Source organism: Gorilla gorilla, chromosome 13 (assembly GCF_029281585.2).
Source record: "Gorilla gorilla gorilla isolate KB3781 chromosome 13, NHGRI_mGorGor1-v2.1_pri, whole genome shotgun sequence".
Classification (NCBI taxonomy): domain Eukaryota; kingdom Metazoa; phylum Chordata; class Mammalia; order Primates; family Hominidae; genus Gorilla; species Gorilla gorilla.
In genome coordinates this window covers 40396007-40416590 of record NC_073237.2, presented here as the reverse complement: position 1 = coordinate 40416590, position 20584 = coordinate 40396007, and the positions used below count along the sequence as shown (strand labels likewise).

General features: G+C 34.9%; 1 long non-coding RNA gene across 2 annotated transcripts in view; it reads left to right on the top strand.

Moving 5' to 3' along the window:
• Window positions 1-20584, top strand: part of LOC129524574 (uncharacterized) — a 248486-nt gene that overhangs the window by 164581 nt on the left and 63321 nt on the right. The window contains exons 4-5 of one of the 2 annotated variants that reach the window (XR_008668398.2): window positions 13165-13205; window positions 14586-14644. The exons of the other annotated variant lie outside the window; for it this stretch is intronic. This is a non-coding gene — a long non-coding RNA (uncharacterized lncRNA). Of the gene's footprint in view, window positions 1-13164; window positions 13206-14585; window positions 14645-20584 lie in introns of those variants that run through there. 2 annotated transcript variants of the gene reach the window in all.

Below are 20584 nucleotides of genomic sequence, written 5' to 3'. Positions count from 1 at the left end.
CATACATGTGCATGTGTCTTTATAGTAGCAGGATTTATAATCCTTTGGGTATATACACCAGTAATGGGATCACTGGGTAAAATGGTATTTCTAGTTCTAGATCCTTGAGGAATCGCCACACTGTCTTCCACAATGGTTGAACTAATTTCCACTCCCATCAACAGTGTAAAAGCATTCCTATTTCTCCACATCCTCTCCAGCATCTGTTGTTTATTGACTTTTTAATGATCGCCATTCTAACTGGTGTGAGATGGTATCTCATTGTGGTTTTGATTTGCATTTCTCTGATGAACAGTGATTATGAGCATTTTTTCATTGGCCTACTGGCTGCATAACTGTCTTCTTTTGAAAAGTATCTGTTCATATCCTTTGCCCACTTTTTGATGGGGTTGTTTTTTTCTTGTAAATTTGCTTAAGTTCTTTGTAGATTCTGGAAATTAGCCCTTTGTCAGATGGGTAGATTGCAAAAATTTTCTCCCATTCTGTAGGTTGCCTTTTCACTCTGATGGTAGTTTCTTTTGCCCTGGAGAAGCTGTTTAGTTTAATTAGATCCCATTTGTCAATTTTGGCTTTTTTTGCCATTGCTTTTGGTGTTTTAGTCATGAAGTCTTTGCCCATGCTTATATCCCAAAGGGTAATGCCTAGGTTTTCTTCTAGGGTTTTTATGGTTTTAGGTCTAACATTTAAGTCTTTTATCCATCCTGAATTAATTTTTGTGTAAGATGGAAAGAAGGGATCCAGTTTCAGCTTTCTACATATGGCTAGCCAGTTTTCCCAGCACCACTTATTAAATAGGGAATCCTTTCCCCATTTCTTGTTTTTGTCAGGTTTGTCAAAGATCAGATGGTTGTAGATGTGTGGTGTTATTTTTGAGGCTTACGTTTTGTTCCATTGGTCTATATCTCTGTTTTGGTACCAGTACCATGCCCTTTTGGTTACTGTAGCTTTGTAGTATACATTGAAGTCAGTTAGCACAATGCCTCCAGCTTTGTTCTTTTGACTTAGGATTGTCTTAGCGATGCAGGCTCTTTTTTGGTTCCATATGAACTTTAAAGTAGTTTTTTTCCAATTCTGTGAAGAGAGTCATTGGTAGCTTGATGGGGATGGCATTGAATCTATAAATTACCTTGGGCAGTATGGCCATTTTCATGATATTGATTCTTCCTATCCATGAGCATGGAATGTTCTTCCATTTGTTTGTATCCTCTTTTATTTCACTGAGGAGTGGTTTGTAGTTCTCTTTGAAGAGGTCCTTCACATCCCTTGCAAATTGGATTCCTAGATATTTTATTCTCTTTGTAGCAATTGTGAATGGGAGTTCACTCATGATTTGGCTCTCTGTTTGTCTGTTATTGTTGTATAGGATTGCTTGTGATTTTTGCACATTGATTTTGTATCCTGAGAGTTTTCTTAAGTTGCTTATCAGCTTAAGGAGGTTTTGGGCTAAGACAATGGGGTTTTCTAAATATACAATAATGTCATCTGCAAACAGGGAAAATTTGACTTCCTCTTTGTTTTATGATCCAGAATGTGATCTATTTTAGTGTATGTTCCACATACATTTGAAAAGAATGTATAGTCAGTCATTGTTTTATAAATGTCAATTAGGTTAAGAGGATTGATTGTGTTGTTGAAGTCTTTTATATTCTTACTGAATTTATGTCCAGTTATTTTATTGATTAGTGAGAGAAGGATATTTAAGTCTCTAACAATAAGTAGTTTGTCTATTTTTCCCTTCAATTTTATTAGTTTTCTTCTTTGTATATTTTGATGTACTATTAGATGAATGCATGTTTGGAATTATTGTCATTCTACTAAGCTGCTTCTCTTTATTATACTAATTTTCCTGAAGTCTACTTTGTCTACTATTTAGATAGCCACTACAGCATTTTTTTTTTTGTGGTTGTTTGCATGATATATACACTCTCGTCCTTTTATTTTTCATTTGTCTGCATATTTATGTCTAATGTAAGTTTCTTGAATACATAATGCAATTGGATGTTGCCTTTCTAATTAATCTAACAATCTTAGTTTTAAACGAGTGTGTGTTTTGGCATTTTATGTAAGTACTGACATTTTTGTATTATTCTACCATCTTGCCAGTTATTTTTTGTATGCACTCATCTGTTTTCTGATTCTTTTGTTGTTTTCTTTTGTATTATTTATTTTATGATGATTCCATTTTATCTATATCATTCACTTATTATTTTTACTTAGTATATATTTTTATAGTTGTTATTGGGTTCATATTTTAATTAATCATATATTTTATGTTCACATCACATATAGTGCTTCATAGATGCTTATAATGTTATACTCCCAATTCCTCCCTCCCTTCTTTTGGGATCTTTTTATAATTTTATCTTCACATGTGCTATAAATACACAATAAATTGGTACTATTTTTTGCTGTGATAATCCACTATCTTTTAGAGCAACATTATATATTTGTTCATAAATATTATTTCCAGGACTATTCATTTCTTTGTATAGATTTAAATTTCTGTGTGATGTGTCATATTCTTTCTAACTGAGGAATTTCCTTTAACATATCTTGTAGTGCAAGTGTGCTAGTAATGAATTCTCTCAAGTTTTGTTTGTCCAAAAAAGTCTATATTTTACCTTCATTTTGAAAGGTGTTTTCATTGGGTATAGAATTCCATATTTAATTTTTTTTCTGCATTAATTTAATGATATTCTTCCATTGCTTTCAGGCATGTATAATTTCTGACAAAAGTCTGCTGTAACTTTTAAATCTTAGTTCCTTTGTACGTAACTTGTTTTTCCCCTGGCTTCCTTCAAAATTTTTGATCTCTTTTGGTTTTAAAATTTTAATATAATATAATATAATATAATATAATATAATAAATATAATATAATATTATAATATAAGTGTGGGGCTTTTTGGCATTTATTCTCCATGGCATTACTTGAGTTTCTTAGATCTGGAATTTGCTGCTCTTCCTTAATGTTAGAATTTCCATTTACTTTTTATCTTTTCTCTTGGTATTCCAATTACAGACATGTTAGGCCATTTTTTGTTGGTCCACAGCTCTTCAATGTTTTGTTCACCGTCTCACCTTCTTTCTTTCTTCTTATTTTTTTGGATTCCAGTTCTGTTGACTTTTAGTCAAGATCACCAATTCTTTGTCTTTAGTGTGTTCAAGTCTATTGATGAGCCTATCAAAGAATTCTTCATCTCTACTACTATTTTTCATTTCTACCATTACAATTTGAGCTTTTATTCTATTATTTTTTACCTCTTTGCTAAAAATTTTTATCTGTTTATGCAAGTTGTCAACTTTTCCTAGCAGGGCTTTTAAAATATAAATAATAGTTATATCAAATTCCTTGTCTGATAATTGCAACATCTATTATATTTGAGTCTGGTACTCTTAATTGCTTTTCCTCTTCACATTGCTTTTTCCTTTTTCTTTTCTTTTTTTTTTCTGACAGAGTTTTGCTCTTGTTGCCCAGGCTGGAGTGCAATGATGCGATCTTGGCTCAGTGCAGCCTCTGCCTCCTGGGTTCAAGCAATTCTCCTGCCCCAGCCTCTCTAGTAGCTGGGATTACAGGCATGCACTACCATGCCTGGTTAATTTTATATTTTTAGTAGAGATGGGGTTCCTCCACATTGGTCAGGCTGGTCTTGAACTCCTGACCTCAGGAGATCCACCCGCCTCGGCCTCCCAAAGTGCTGAGATTACAGGCGTGAGCCATTGTGCCTGGCCTTTCCTTTTTCCTTATACCTTCTTCTTTGTGTATTTTGTAATTTTAGCTGCAAATTGGACACATTGTGTAGGACTGAGGTTCATAGTAGTAATGCTTGTAAATAGGCATGCCTCATTCTTTTCTAGGTTGTAAACCAATCCATTTGGGAGGTGAACCAAGTCTGTGTTTTCTTCTTGCTATAATTTATATAATGCTCCAAAGTTTTCAAATTCCTCTAGCATTACTTTGTGCTTAGGATGGGAGTTGAGATAATGGAGGGTTTTTCTGAATATACTTACTCTATACTTAGCTTTTGACATTCTCTGTTAAACTTGTACCTTAGAGAAGTTCTCTCTCTGTTTTCTCCTTTTTTCTAGTAGTAGATTACTGTTATTATTTATTTGTTACTTGCTTTCCTGGTTGGCGGGGGAGGTGACAGAGTGCTTTCTGAGGTTCTGTTTTAGTTTGAGTCCTAGGCATGTGTTGTGTGCCCGGGTCTTGATTGTGGAGTCTTAGTAAGCCTGCTTCTGAGCAGCTTAGCTGAGCAGGGAAGTCTCAGTTTTCTAGGGCTGCTGAAACAAATTACCACTCACTGGCTTAAACAACAGAAATTTATTCTCTCAAAATCCTGAAGACTATAAATTAGAAATAAAGCTGTTAGCAGTGTTGATTCCTTTTGGAGACGCTGAAGAAAGATACGTTCTATGCCTCTCTCTTGGCTACTGGTGGTTCCCAGAATCCTTGGTCTTCCTCCGGTTGTAGATAAATCACTCCAATCTCTGCCTCCATCTTCATATAGTGTTCTTTTCTTTGTGTTTCTGTGTCTTCACATGGTCTTATTTCAGGGACATCTGTGATGATATTTAATGCCTACCCTAATCCACTATGATCTCATCTTAACTTGATTACATCCGCCAAGAACCTATTTCTAATTAAGATCACATTCACGGGTACCAGGAATTAGGACTTCAGCATGTCTTTTCTTGAGAATGTGTTAGTTTGCTAGGGCTGTTATAACAAAAATACCACAGGTTGGATGGTGTGAACAACAGAATTTTATTTTCTCACAATTCTGGAGGCTAGAAACCGATGATCAAGTTTTCAGCAGGTTTGGTTTATCCTTAAACCTATTTACTTGGCTTGCAGATGGTCATCTTATTATTGTGCCCTCTCACGGTCTTTTCTTTATATGTCCATATTCCTGGTGTCTCTATGTGTGTCCAAATTTCCTCTCTTTATAAGGACACCAATGGCCCCATTTTAACTTAATTACTTCTGTAAAAGCTCTATCTTTTAATACACATTTTGAGGTAGGGGGGTTTAGAGCTTCAACATATGAATTGGGATGGAGGGGAAAGAGACACACAAATAAGCTTATAACAGAGGACACAACCCCAAGCTAATTGAGCGTAGTAGGGCCTAGGTGTTTTTTTTTGCCCTTCACCCAAATGTAGAGGGTCTGAAAATAAATAGGACTTTTACAAAAAAGTTCTTTTATCTATTTTCTTACTAAAAAGTTCTACTATTTTCTTATTCAAATCTGCCTGATCATTATTTATAATACCTTTAAAATGTGTTTGTGATCTTTGTGAAATCATATTTAATTGCTTTTAACTTGTGGATAATGTAGAGGTTGAACTGACAAATGCTATGCTTCATAAATGATTTGCATATATTTCTTTTAGAAGCCAAGTGCTACTACCAAAGTAGTTTTACCTTAGCCCTTTCCTTTCCAGGATCACCAGATTAATCTAACAGTCTCTAGTTCGTACCTATAACCCACTGGTTAAGGTATTTATCTCCTGATTGTGGCTTTAATAATGGCATGTATCTATCAGGTATGCCTGCCTATTATGTGTCTTTACCAATCACCAATCAGATTTCAGCTCACAGGGTTATTTCTTCCCTTTGGAGATTTCTCTTACTTCTTGGGAGCCCATTAATGTAATTAGTTTGATGCAGGATCTAGTTCTTTGGTAATATGTGAACCTTCCAGAATATTTAGTCCATCAAATCTCAAAAAGCAGAAGTGTCTGATAATAAATTTTTGTGATGTCTTTCCATTCCACTTACATAGATATACCTCCAGCTTTCCAATGTTTGCATAGTATTAGAATTTAAGGGTGTAACATTTTGAGAATGATACCTCTATTTGTAGGCATAAAGACCATTCACAGTTATTAGCTATTTCATGTGATATGCAGTGAGCATAATTGTGCTGAATTTTCATAAACATGTATCAACATATACTTGTAGAATACACTTCTGAAAGTGGAATTGCTGGGTTAAAGGCATTTTGAGAGTTTTTGATACATATTTTCAGACAAATTTAAATGTTGCTAGAAAATATAAAAATGTTTCTAGACTTTTGTATTTAATAATACTTACCTGTTTTACAAATTATGATATATTATTTCCTAATGATCAACATTTACCCTTTGATGGCAGTAAAATCTTGTTCATATGGAACATTGTCTAAGAAGGCAAATTGTGCAGAAGATACTATACTTATTACCTAGGTCCTAGTTTCAGATTTGCCCTGTGTTTGCTTTTTGACTTTCATAAGTTAGCTTGCCTTCTTCATTCTTTGTAGCTTTATACATGAACTAAAGATGTTGAACTAGAACAAGGGTTATTAAATTTTATTCCAAGGATGGGAAAATGAACCCGATGGGTGGTGCTTTGAAATTCCTGTCCCTACTTCAAGCCAGACAGCTGCACTTTTATCTTTTGTGTATCAGAAGTACTGAAGATTATTCCATTTGGGGAAAATAAGGTTCTGCTATTAAAAGTAGTTTAAAATCTCTTTCCCTAGGTAGATCTAAAGTCACTCCTAGTTCTAAAGTTTTCTTATGATTTTGTACATACTTCCAAATTGCTAGATTTTTCAGTATTCGAACTCCAATTATGGCTCCTACGTTTTTCCTCTTCTACAGTCAATGCAAAAATAAACTCACTTATTTAGATGAAAAGTAACAAAAAGAGAGCTGTTTCTTCCTTTAATCCCTTATCTTAGGCTTCTCTTTTGAATTACAAATGCTTTAGTCTCAACTACATTTTTAAAGAGAGAGGTTAAAAAATGTGACTTCTCATTATTTATTTTCCTTCAGAGTTAGATTGAATTTAAATATATAATATCATTTCTTATATCTTGTCTTTTTTGATTTTCTTTAGTGTGTATCCATTGCCTATGTATTGATCATTTCTTAAGTACTGTTTCTATCCCTATTCTCATCAATTTGTAAGTCCCAGCATACTTTCCCATAGTTAGTATTGAATGCTATAGTCACATTTATTTTGTCTGAACGCTACTTTCACCATAATAAGATTTTTTACATTTCTTTGGGAAACTCTAATTACCTTAGGCACAAGAACAAAATTCTTACTTTAAATCTCTTAATCAGGCTTCCTCAGAATAGTCACTGAGGCAAACTGACTCACTCTCCCATGTGCCTGATTATCTCTCTCAGAATTTTTGAAATGCACTCAATTTGCATCTATGTTAAAAACTTCTACATCTCTACAAGTTCCACTTTTTCCATTGTTAAAGTGTAACCTTCTTCAGGAAATTTTTTCCTATTAACTGGGGATAAAATGTCCTCTTTTCTTTTATCATTGCAGACAAAGTACTTGCACTTTGTCTATATGAGAAAACAATAGAACTTCTTGAAATGGATTCTAGTGAGGCTGAGTTTGTATTAATTTTGTCTACACTGAGCAGAAGTTTGAATATGCTATCTTTAAAAAGAGGTTTAACAGAGAAAGAAGCATAATTAAGACGGTAGAACATACACACACACACATCCCAAATTTTAAAAAGTTAAGATTATGAACTCTGGTTTCTAATTTAAATGAGAACATCTATTAAAATAATCAAATATATAAAAGTCTGTTTCAGCATATTTTGTGCAATTTAAAAGGACCTTCCTTTGATTTGAAAAGTGCTTTATTATACTGTATTTATTCAGTAGTGAAAACTTTAGATAACTTACTGTAGACGATTCCCAGTTTTTCCTTTAGGACCAAGGCACTCATTCCCACACTGTTAGAAATGGTGGCTGAAGAGTGTCAGCTGAGTCCCTCACTGAGGATAGCCCTCAACTAAAGAGTGTCATATCAACCAAAGTCATATCCTATCTTTGAGAACAGTCTGCACCCAGTGCCTACTTTGGTGGAATTATAAAGACCTTATTTTCTTGCCTTGATTGAGACAGCTCTGATATGCTATCCCAGTTCCACAGCTCACCAAAGGATTGGCTCAGGCCTTTGTTGTGACATCGCTGCCCCTCAACTTTTTCCTTTGCTTACCTACTTCCTTTACAACCCCATAGGTATTGTTCGTGAGGGCACTCCTAAATAAAATTGCTGCATACGTAATCTTGATGTATAATCCTCACCTTCCCAGTCCTGACATTTACTGTGTAACAATGAAAAAAATGCAAAAAATGGCTAATATTTAAACAGCTATTACTATTTCCCAAGCATTGTGCTGAGAACTTCAGATTCATTAAGTCATCTAAACCTCACACCAATATGAGATGGAAATAATTATTAAAATCTCTATTTTACAAATGAGTAAACTCACCTTAGAGAAATTATATAATTTATCCAAATTCTACAGCTACTAGATTGTAAAGCCAAGATTTGAAACTATGTCTGCTACATTCCAGAGATGATGCTTTAAATGACTAAATTACACTGCCTCCTGCATCTTGAGGACATGTATTGAATGCCTGAAAGGGCATTTTGGGATAGAGTACAATTTAATGTTTTTGTCAATGAAGACCAGTGGGCATATTTTGAAAATTAAATTTTGTTCTATGTTTATATTGTGAGAAGACATAATTTTGCGGGGGCGGGGGGTTAAAATTATTGTTATTTTTAAGTTATAAACAGAGTACTGTATTTAGATGTTGGATATTATTGTATTTTTATCTCTGATGCAAATGAAGGAATGTGAAAATTAATTTCATGTGAGGAAATTCAAGCCTACTTACTGACATTAATAAAGGTTGATTTTTTTGTTAGAACCAATCACTGATGTGCTAGTGAAATTCCAATTAATTGTTTGTCACTATTGTAGACATTAATTGGCATTCCATCCATAATTTGTGACATAATAAAGGACAAGATCAAAATACAGATTGTTTTTTTAAATTTATTTCCAAGCTAATTGTACTAGCTACATGACATGACTGATCTTGTCTACTGAGAAGATATTGACTGTTAATTTAGTTAAAAAATTCATCTGAAAATTCCTTTCTTTTCCAGGCACATACAGATGTAGTCTTATATTAGTAAGCTTTTACAAAGTAGAAAAACTGTATATTAAATTGCTACTTTTATGTATGTGAAACAACTTTGATATTTATATATATTTTGTAATAAAATATTTTATATTTGTATAGCACTGATGAGTTTTCACAAATATTATCTCATATAATTTTTATCATAATTGTGAGATAACTGAGGTGGTGTTATTAATTTCATTTTCTAGACAAGTAAATAGAGTATCAGGCTAAGTGATTTGTTCAGATGACTGAGGTAAGAGTCTGTCTGATCAATTGACATGGTTAGGCTGTGTCCCCACCCAAATCTCATCTTGAATTGTAGTTTCCCTAATCCCCACATGTTGTGAGAGGGACCTGGTTGGGGGTAATTTAATCCTGGGGGCAGTTTCCCTCGTTTGATAATGAGTGAATTCTCATGAGATCTGATGTTTTTAAAAGGGGCTTTCCCCGTTTTGCTTGGCAGTTCTCCTTGCTGCCACCATGTGAAGAAAGAAGTGTTTGCCTCCCCTTCTGCCATGATTGTTAAGTTTCTAGATGCCTCCCCAACCCTGCGGGACTGCGAGTCAATTAAACGTCTTTTCTGTATAATTTACCCAGTATCGGGTATTTCTTCATTGCAGTGTGAGAATGAACTAATACACCAATGCTGTTTTACTACACTGACATGAACATATTAATGTTTTCTCCTCCTTGAGCAATTTCTTCTCTATTGCCACCCTTCTGAGATAAAATGTTTTGTTCTCCCCTTCAGTGGCAAATTTCTCCAGAAAAAAACCTAATTTGCTCACTCATTTTCAAATTATGTAACCACCACTTGTGAATGTTTTGCAGTGTGGTCTGTTTTCATCACTACAGAAGGGCAGTGCTATCACAGTTCACCAGAAATCCTTGTCACTACAGCATCCACTGGCATTATCACAGATCAAAGATTTCGGATATCATTGTTCACCATCTCTCCTAAACATATTACATATTTTAAGAAAAGTTCATCTCTTTGTTTCCATGATACCGAAAGTTGTTCTTTCCTCTCCTTTGTTACTGTGATTGAATACTTTTCCTATCTTTCAAGTAGAGTTGTATATGTATACTAAAGGTACATCCTTGACTTTCACCTCTTCTATTGGCATATTGTATCTTCCATTTAGTGTTTATGATTTCAATTATCACCTCCATCTAGGTGAGAAGCAATATGGTACAGGGGTTAAAACCATGGCCTCTGGATTCATATTAAATTGAGTTTGAATCCTAGCTCCAACATTTCTGTGGTTTTGAAAAACTACTTCGTTTATACATGTACCAAATTGATTTACCCCTGCTTACCTCAGAGGGTTCGAAGAGTTAAATGGGATAAGGTATGTAAAAGGCTTAGCCATTGAGATTCCCAATTGTTTTATTTTAGTAAAATTTAATCTCCTTATCATACTGCTATAATACTCTATACCATCTGGCTGCTTCCTACCTCCAGGCAAGCAATATTGGTGGTAAGGATTATTTGGTGGCAGAACAGATGGAAGGAAGCAGATGTATTTAAGACATGTTTTATAGGAAGGATTTACAGAGTGGGCATTAACTTGGTGATTCGGATGAAGTGATGAAGAAAGGTTATACTAAAATAACTTTACATTTTCAGCCTCATAGAGTTGGGTAGATGGTGATGTTATTTACTGAGATAGGAATGACTGAAGGAAGACTATGATTCTGCAGTAGATTATGAGTTAGGTTTAGAATATGTGGAGTTTTAAGTTTCTTTTAGGTATCTAGGTAGAATGATTGAATAGGCAGTTAAACAGGTAGCAGCATTCAGAAAAGAAATAGGAGGAAAAGAACTCAGAAATATTTTAAGAACCACATTAAAATCCACACAGAAAGAATAATACAACTGAAAATATATACAATCAAGAATGTGATAGGTAAGCATATGTAAAACTTAAGTATAAATATTAAAATTATAATAAGTATGAAAGACATACTAGAAAGTTTATATGTATGCATAATTGGTTCTGAAGAATAAAGGATATATAAAATATTAATAATGATTAATGATATACTAGAAGAAAACTTTTCTGAAATAAAAGCTTGTATTATTGTTTTATTCAAAAATGTTCATTATGTGGCTAGTTTTTTTCAGGTGCTATTTTAGGCGTTGGGAACAGAACATTGAAAAGGAAAAGATTGACTGTTCTCATGGAATTTATATTTTATAGGACTAATACTTATACCATGTCCCAGGAAAAATTTAAATGAAGCATCAAGAAGACATACCCTCATGAAGTTATTAAACATCAAGATAAAGACTTTTATGGATGTTTAGTCAGTGAATGCAATTTATTTGTGTGGGTGGAAAATAATGTTGGCCTCTGTCTTCTCTATAATAATTATCAGTGAGAACACAGAGGATCAATAGCTCCAAAACTTTGAGAAAATCAAATGTGTCCCAATAATTTTGACACCCAACGAACATTTCCTTCAAATACCAAGGCAATGAACAGATATTCTCAAGTAAATGAGAAGTGAAGCAATACTGTACCCATGCACCTTAGTTGCAAATGATCTAAAAACTGGACAATGACATCCAGCCAAAAAAGACACAACGCAAATTAAAAAACACAGGATAGAGGACCCATACTCTTCACTGAATATACTTAAGTATAGAAATATTAAATTACTGTGGGAATTTTGTTTGCAGAACAGAATATACATGCTATAAACCTTATAATGAACAATTAAATATTACAAGGTGGGGAGAGAAGAGAAAGGTTTATTATTCCTATTTAATTTTCTTATCTTTTATAGTAGAGGTTCAAAATGATGCTCTAAATTTAAATCATGAGGTTTTTTTTTCCCCTCTGAAGTAACAATTCCTATCTTTTAATGTTTAAAATTATTTTCTTAAAGAATTCTTTTAGGTACCAATATTATGAATAGGTGTCCAAACTACCGTTTCTTCATTTCATTTTATTTTCTTATGTTGAAATTCAAATAGATTTAACTAATTTAGAAATTGAAAATAAGTATGATCTCATTTGAACTGCTGTTCTTTATGTGTTACTCTCTGCTCGTCTCTGTGTATAAGTGGGAATGGCTCCTGGAGTGACAGTCTCCAGATGATAATAACAAGGGTTGCCTTTGGGGGTTGGGCAGTAGTGCTAATGTGGTGAATTTCTTACTGTTAATCATAAATGGTAGTATATGAAGAAAACTACCAAGAAATGAAGAAAAGAAACAGTTGAAAGTCATCCCTGGAAATGGAGCTAGAAGTGGGTGTAAGTTGGGAGAGGAGAATTAACCATCAAAAAGTTTTTAATCTTCTTGGCCCTCTTAGTTCACAGATTGGAAGTCAGCACATTTTAAACTATGGAGGGCAAGTTATTTAAACAATAGTATTTTACAGAAAACTTTCTAGTTCTGATGCATTTGTTGACTGTTTCAGATCTGACTTGCTAAATACTTCCATTTCAAACCTCAAAACAATTTTTAAGATATTTTGTAAGTATATTTGAAATAATCACATATTTTTTCAGGGGATTCTGTAGCTATTATTCTGTGTTAACAAATAAACTGAGTTATATGTGTTTTAGAACCTGGTTGCATCCCTTGTTTATTTTATTTTTTGAGACTATCACAAAGCACCATTTTGTTTACATAATTATTTCAGAATATATATATCCCTGTAATGCACCAATAGAAGCATAGACGGACAGAGAGAGTGGGACAGAATAGCAGACCAGATTGGATCATACTTATTTAAAATTACAAAATGTATATATTATATTATACATCTGTAGTACACGTTTGCATGCACATACACACACATATATATATTTTCCAATTAAAAAACTTAGCGTTTGAGAGGACTTACCTAAGACAACCTGATCTTTCTGATTTAATTTTTACCATTATAAATCAATGCATTAAATGCAGAAAATTACTTCTTCTAAATTCCTGTGAGTTCCTTACAGTACTAAAATTATTTCATTTTCTAGGATCTTCTTTCAAATCAACCTCTATGCCTTAAGCAGCTGCTATAGGGCTCAACTTCTATGTCACCCAGGTCCTAGCAGGAGGATTTGAGGCCAGGATTGCACTAGCTGTCAGGGTTTTATAAGCAAACTTTGGAAAACATAATATTCTACACCCTTTTACTGGTTTTTTTTTTTTTTCAGAAATGTGCTCTCCTGAAGAAAAATCAGAAACACATTGATAGGTATGACTCAAATTCATTTTATCCACCACGAGCCTATTCTTGGGTTTAAAATAATACAGCTAATGCGAATTATGTGTTTTTTTTCAGTCTCTTGGTACTTTTTCAGAGTTAGTCTACAATGAACTATTTATCTCTGTTCTTGAATTAAATTAAGAACAGCTATCATCAATTAAAAGTACATTCTTTTTTACGTCAAAATAATTTTGTGAAGTAAATTTTTACATTGTAAGTGAAAAAGACCTTGTACCTGAAATCTAGTATTGTAGCATTTTAGAGGTGTAAGGCCCGTTGGAGATGATTAGCCTTCCCAGAATACTAGGGATGGCTCAAACGTGTCTCTCCTGCCTTGGAAAGACAGATGTCCCTGAGTGGGCAATGCTTCTGATTCCCTACATTATTTTTCACTTGTTTGCTGCTAGAGACCTGAGTTCATATGGGAAACAGAATTGAAAGGATCCTGGTTGACTAGGGGACCAGGGATCTCAGTGGGATCTAAGTTAGCATCCAGGGTTACTCGTGAACATAGTGATCTATGCAACTCTGTGTGCACACTACTTCTCGGTCTTTCCTGAGAACCACTTGATGCTCAAGAAGATCAGTTCTTTTCTAGATTCTGGATCTAAATCTCATCTTAGAAGGAATTTAAAGAGGAATTAGAAAGGGTTTTGCTAAAGTGCTTGGGTTTAGGGATTAGATTCAAGCTGCTTGAGGAAGGCTCTGTTAAGAAGTCACATTCTAGTCCCCAAAGAATAAGGATTGTGGAAAGTAGTTCATTGAATGGAACTACTCATTAGTAAATTTCTACCTGGCAGAATCTTTCTCTTTTATCACTGTGACCTCCATTGTTTAACCTATTGCCTGGCATAGAGGAGAAACCCAATATTTGATGAATGAATAATAAGATATGACAACAAGAAAAAAAAGAGACATAATTCGGTCTTACTGGGGAGTAAGTTGCACACCAGGTCTTGGAAATGAAGCAATCACTAGAATGGAGAACCAATTTAGTTCTTTAAAGAATCATCTGAAGTGTGAAACTAGGGCTCCCTCAGTATCTTCCCACCAACTCATCTTACGGTCTTGGGAGTCCCCTTTTAGAGATTTACTCGTGACAGGAATGTGGCAGAAGTGGGACTGCCAAGTTCATCGTGACTGCTTCTGGAAAAAAAGACCATACAAAGTAAAACAAATAAACAAAATCCAAAACAATTACAAAACAGCAAGCATAGGACAATGCCTAAAAAAAGATGTCATGTTATGTTGATGTAATATTTTCTTATAGTTAAATTATTCTCTTATTCATTTTCCATGTTTTATAAAGAGATCTATATTAATGTATTCAGATCTTTTGGGGTTATATAACCACCTTCTACCTTGCAGATTAAAACAGGGACCTTCCAAATCAGTGAACAAGAACAACTTTCTGCCACCTACAGAAAATCTTGCTGCCATCGTAAGAAATGACAGACCTGTAATATTTATGCCAAAGATAGCATTTCTTGGGTCCCCAATGATATAGCTGGAGTCCCTGTATTTACTGGCTTTGTTCCTATTGCTAAACTATCTTCTATTACAAATAAAAGTTTTCTTTGGCTCACCTTGGAATAAAGAAAAACCATTAGCAAAAACTTTATGCTATCTCTTGCCCTAAAGTTCTTCCAGGGGGAGAGTTTGGAAATCTGTTTTTTCTCTAAGTTCAGAAGGAATTTGTCAAGAGTCTCTCTGTGGTTTTCTGGCCACCATATAAAAGGTCATAGAAATTCAACTGCTTCTGATGTTGTCATCTTGTGCCTTTGCATCCCAGCTGGAATTTTAGTGGATGGGGCAGAAAATTTTTGATTTAGCTCCCTAAGCTTCAAACGACATGCACTATTATGGCAATAACATATCCTATAATTTGCTTTTATCAACTAAGTGATTTTCCCTCTAAATGTGGTATTTGTTTGATGTGCATTGAAATGATTGTTGAAGAATCTTAATGGGGAATTCTGGTTTGCCTTTGGCCTTTGACATAAGTTTTTCTCATTGAAATAAGGATCAAGGGGGAGATTTGATTAATAAACTGTGGGATTAAAACTTTGTCTTAACAGAAGTTGTCTTGGAAACAGAATAAGGAGGGATGCCCTGATGTGTTCTCCACCCCTGAGGCACCTGAGCGGTCACAGTGGAGAGAGAAGGGACTAGAGACCTGGAGTTGGCAGAGCCTTGATTAGAGAAAGACACTGTTTGTTAGAAAGGAAATTCCTTAACAGTTATTTCTGACAGTAGAATCGGTGTCCTTGGAATACATTTTCTTTGTTGATTTAAATATTTTACTTTTTGCTGCTTTAGAGTCAAATTAGTTTGGATAAAAAAATTCGATTTGAACTCAGTGACATAAAGCTGGTCATTTTTAAGCCAAAAACACTAACTGAATTTGGACTTAAAAACAAAACGAAACAGAACTTTTCTTCTTGAAAGATGCTATAGAGCTAAAAAGAAAAAAAAAGTGATGTTGTTTGGTTTCTGTTCATAGACGTAAGCTTTGGGAGTTAAGTTTTTGCTTTATATATGTACAAATAAATGAATCCAACTATCCCATGTGATATTCAGCTTGTGGTAGAAACTCCTTTTTTGACTTAAAAAGGTAAAGATCACTTGTTATAGAAAATTTGTTATTAATTTATATCAAGATTATAATGCCTAAAAAATGTAGTGAGTCAAAAGAGATAAATTTGACATTTTAGAATGGTACGATCTTGTTTTAACTGCAGGTGAAGACTTCGGTTACTGAGGGACGTCGTTTTCTAATTAATTTCTTTTCCTGACATTTCTCTCATCATGAGGCAAATTTGTTTGTGGCACTTAACCTTTAAGTATTATGTCACTTTTCACTGGAGTCATGCAGTGACCAAGAGTAAGCGAATGTAAGACATGAAAAGTTTTTTAAGAAGGCAAAAACTTCTCAAACTAAATTTGCCACCAGAAATTTTCTTCTCAACTTGAACTCGGATCTCATGACCTGAGGTGCTTTTTGTTTTTGCCTTCTTGGTCCTGCTTCCCATCCTTCAGAGCTCAGGAACCCTGTGTTTGGCAAATGGCTTTTCAGGCTCAATCTTCCCTACCCATTAAATACGTATATATTTTTTTCAATTTGCTTTTCCCTTCGCTGTTCCTTTCTTAGTTCCTGCTGTCAAATCCTACTTATTCTTTAAGCTCACTTTTACTTTCCTAACCCCTACTTTCTCTTCTCTATTATCTTCCCTCTCCCAGTTTTGGATTATTGATTCCTTCTTTATTCTGAAGCATTCAGTACCTGTCTGTGATACAACATTTACTCTATGTTATCATCATGTATAATTTGCCTGTTTCTCTTCCTCCCTTCCTTGAGAGTAACTGGGTTTTACTGGCATTTTAGCACTGGGGAGGAAGGAATTACAGCATCTGACCTGAGATCCAATTTCTTACTCCCTTTACTGAGGGCAGGGGTAAGAGATTCCCCTGGAAAAAAGACGAGGCAGGTGACTTGGTCTCATTTCCAGGATGATGATATTTTCGGGGAGAAAGAGAACTTATTTGCACATAGTCCTTAGTAGGATGTCCCTGGAAAAGACCTATAGTAAATAGGACCCGCAAAATGAAACTTAGCTCCCTGGAGAATGTCATCTGGGCTATATAACATTCAAGGGCAGGGATTGATTAATTTTTTTTCTTAAAAGGTCAGAGAATAAATATTTTAGGCATATGAGCCACATGGCCTCGATTGCAACTACTCAACTTGGATTGGAGTGAAAAAACAGACATAGACAAAACATAACAAGTAAACCTGTCAGTGTTCCTGTGAAATAAAAATGGTGGTTGGCTTGTGGGTCATAGTTTACCAACCCCTGATCTAAGGTATAAAATAGAGATGCTTCAGAACTTAAATCCACCTGCTGTGTGGGGTAATCATAATTGTAAAGCTTCACCTGGAGAACTCAACTATTGTTCTGGGCAGAAACCTATGTCCAGGGAGGGAGGAAGGGTTGGAGGAACCACTCTGGAGGGCCTGCATCTCTCACTATTCTGTCTCCCCTTGATTGCCTGCATCCTCACAATCATTAATAAAGCTTAATTCCAAAGGGGATCTCTGATTTGTGTAGACCTGATTTGACAATTCAGTCCTGGAGATCAGCTCAACACATTAGCACCAATGTTGAACAATGCATATTTGGTGAAAAGAATTACACTGGAACACTCACCTAAGTCTCCTAGTGATATTTGTACCTTAAACGAAGAGCTTCTAAATGCAGACATGTACTGCTGCCCTGGTTGGGAATCAGGTGGCCCATCAAACTATATCAAGGGGGTCATGATCTTCTCTAACTTGTATCATTGTTGAAATCCCTCATTTTTCTACAGGTGTTTTGAAGATGACTTTCAAATACATCAAGGTCATGTTACTGATTGTATTTTGCTCTTTAAAAAGAGTCACTTTTCCTAAGAAGGTTTCTCTGTCTGCAATATAACAACACTATAGGGATTAGTGTCCTGGTTTCGCTTGGAGAGACCTGGTTAGGTTTGACTTTTGACTTGGCATTTCAGTTGAGTATACAGTTTGAGAGATCTTTCCACCTTCTTTCTTTTTCTTGAGAGATGGGATCTTGTCCTGTTACCCAGACTGCAGTGCAGTAGTGCAATCATAGCTAGCTATAGTCTTAAACTTAAGTCCAGGAGTTTAAGACTATAGTGAGTTATGATTGCACCGCTGCACTGCAGCCTGGGTGACAGGACAGTGTTCCCGCCTCAGCCTCCCAAGTAGCCAGGATTACAGGAACAAGCCACCGTCCTTGGCCACTTCTCTATTTGTTTCTTCTTCCTTTTCTTAGTGGAAGATTTATGGACAGAAAAGAGGAAATTGATGTACAGAAAATCGAAGTGAGGTACGGAAGCAGCTGGATTAGACACAGCCTGGTGTTTGTCTCATTTGAACATGCTCTTTGAGCAGTTGGCTATAACCTTTTGTATTTCTTATACCATTCCGAATGACTCAGAATCTGAAAAGAAAGCAGCAGAAGAAATTACTAATAGAAGTCAGGGCCCTGTCTTCTGAAGCACTCCTCTCTTAATTTGGGCAAAAGACATAATTAGGCAGATTTGGCACTAAATCTTGTTATGTTACAAACTAGCTGTGTTATTCTGACCAAAATATGTAACTTCTCTGAACTTGTTTTTCTTCTGTAAAAAGGAGAAGTCCACCTTTCACATGTAGATTTAAAGAGAAAGCTCATTTACAGGTTGGGTGATTATTCTTGTTCTTTGTTGGCCTTTAGCCAGAAGTTATTTGCACATGCACATATGTCACTCAGAATTATAATCAAATGTTGAGAAGCCTCCACTACAGATGTTCCTAAAAGAAAAGGGCAGATTTTCTCTTTCTAGTGTGGTTTAAAAGCAGTTCTACTGGAAGGCAGAAGGATGAACTGGAACAATCTCTAATTATCCTTTATTGTCCTACTAACCTATTTTATCTGCTTCTTTTTGGCACAAATAGTATCTCACTCAACATGATTATTCTAGGAGAAAAAGCCACTCAGCTAGTGCCCAAAACTAGTTAAGTGCTGATTTAGTGAGTTCTGAAGGGATATATGGCTTGACTAAAATTATTTATGCAGTTGGGGAAGAAACTAATTCACACAGCAGTGCCCTAATTGGCATCAGAGAGGTGTTTCCGTAAAGCCCTTAGGAAAAGCAGGAAGTTGATTAAATAGGAAAAAATGCACATGAAAATAGGAGTACCAAGAATGCATAGAAGAATAAAATGCAGTTGTTAAATAATCACCCTCATAATATTTTTTCCCCCCGAGAAGTTACCTTTGATTTAATGCAGGAGAGAGCACCTGGGAAAATTTCAAATTGGAGTCCCTCCCACACTTCCCCTGCCTATACTAAGAATCCATGGCCCAGAATTCAAATACTAAATCTAAGAGAGGCAGGTAAAAAGAACAGTGGAAAACAGATGGCAGCAGTTACAACTAGCAAATTCCCAGTTGGTGGCTCTCACATTTAGAAGCGGGCATCTGTTCTTCTTCCCCACTGCAAAGTGGTTTTAACTCAGAGGTGTTAAAAATATCTAAGTTGCTGTTTTATTCATTTCTGCTATTTACTGACTTTAATGACTTACAGTATATCCGATGAAAAGTACAATGTTTACCCAAGCGGCAAGAGACTCAAAACAGAAATATGGGATGCTGTTAAAAAACCTTGTGGTCTACAAAACAGCATGTATGGTTTTATAGGTGTACCTTGCTTTAAGAAATCAGTGGGTACCTTAACGTTTGTGTAAGTTGAAATATACTTTAAAATGCACCTGGGGTGCTTGACATTACAAAAATCCTGAGAGAGTCATAACCTCTCTGGGCCTTAGTTTCCTCCTCTCTGAAATGGGAATAGTAATGCCTACATTATTAATCTACTGTTCAGGTCTGTTGTGAAAATTAGGGATAGTATCAGTTGAAGATATTATAAGCCCCTCAAATACTGTAATGCTTAGTCAATGTTAATGCATTTTATTATTTATAAAAATTCTCATTTTGAAATAAACATCCATTCATAAAAAATTAAAAATGTAGAGTGTGCCTGTGTTCATGAGTAAGAAAGCCTCAAAAATAAAAGGGGCAGTTAACATAATTATGAATAAAATGTCTATAGCCTCTTTATGTTATTGTAAAGATGCCTTTCCCAGAACCATTTATAACAGGTACCAGGAAGAGAGTTTTATTGAATTGAATATCATTCAACCCATTGCCTAATGTAGATATTTATTGACTGCTGGCCATCTCATATTTTGTTTTCTTCCCTTTTTTGATTTAAAAATAGTATTCATTCATTGTAGAAAATTTGGAAATACATAAAACATAAGGAAGAATAGAAAAAAATTTATAATTTAAAACCCAGAGACATAAGACTAGTATAGATCTTATGTCACCACACTGAGAAAGCACCAGTAATAAGATTAATTTATTAAAAGCTTTTCTGCTCTCATAAAAGTTAAATTGAGTAATAGATTTATCCAAAGCATGGTTTGTAATCACAGTTTCTGACCTCACAATCACTCTGAATATTCTTCTTCAATATTATTATTAATAATCACTAACCTTTTGTGAGTAATTACTATGTACCAGTTGCTATATTAAGGCTTCATATATATTAATCAATATGAAACGCACAACAGCTTCATGTATTTGGCACCATTATTTACAAACGTGAAAATGAGAACATTTGATATTAAGGAATATGCCCGAGGGCCCATGGTTAATACATGGTACAGCTGTGATTAAATTAAAAATTAGGGGTATTTGATTCCATAATGTACACTGGGATATTCTGCTTCTCTTTAGTATGGTGGTAGCAGCCCAGAT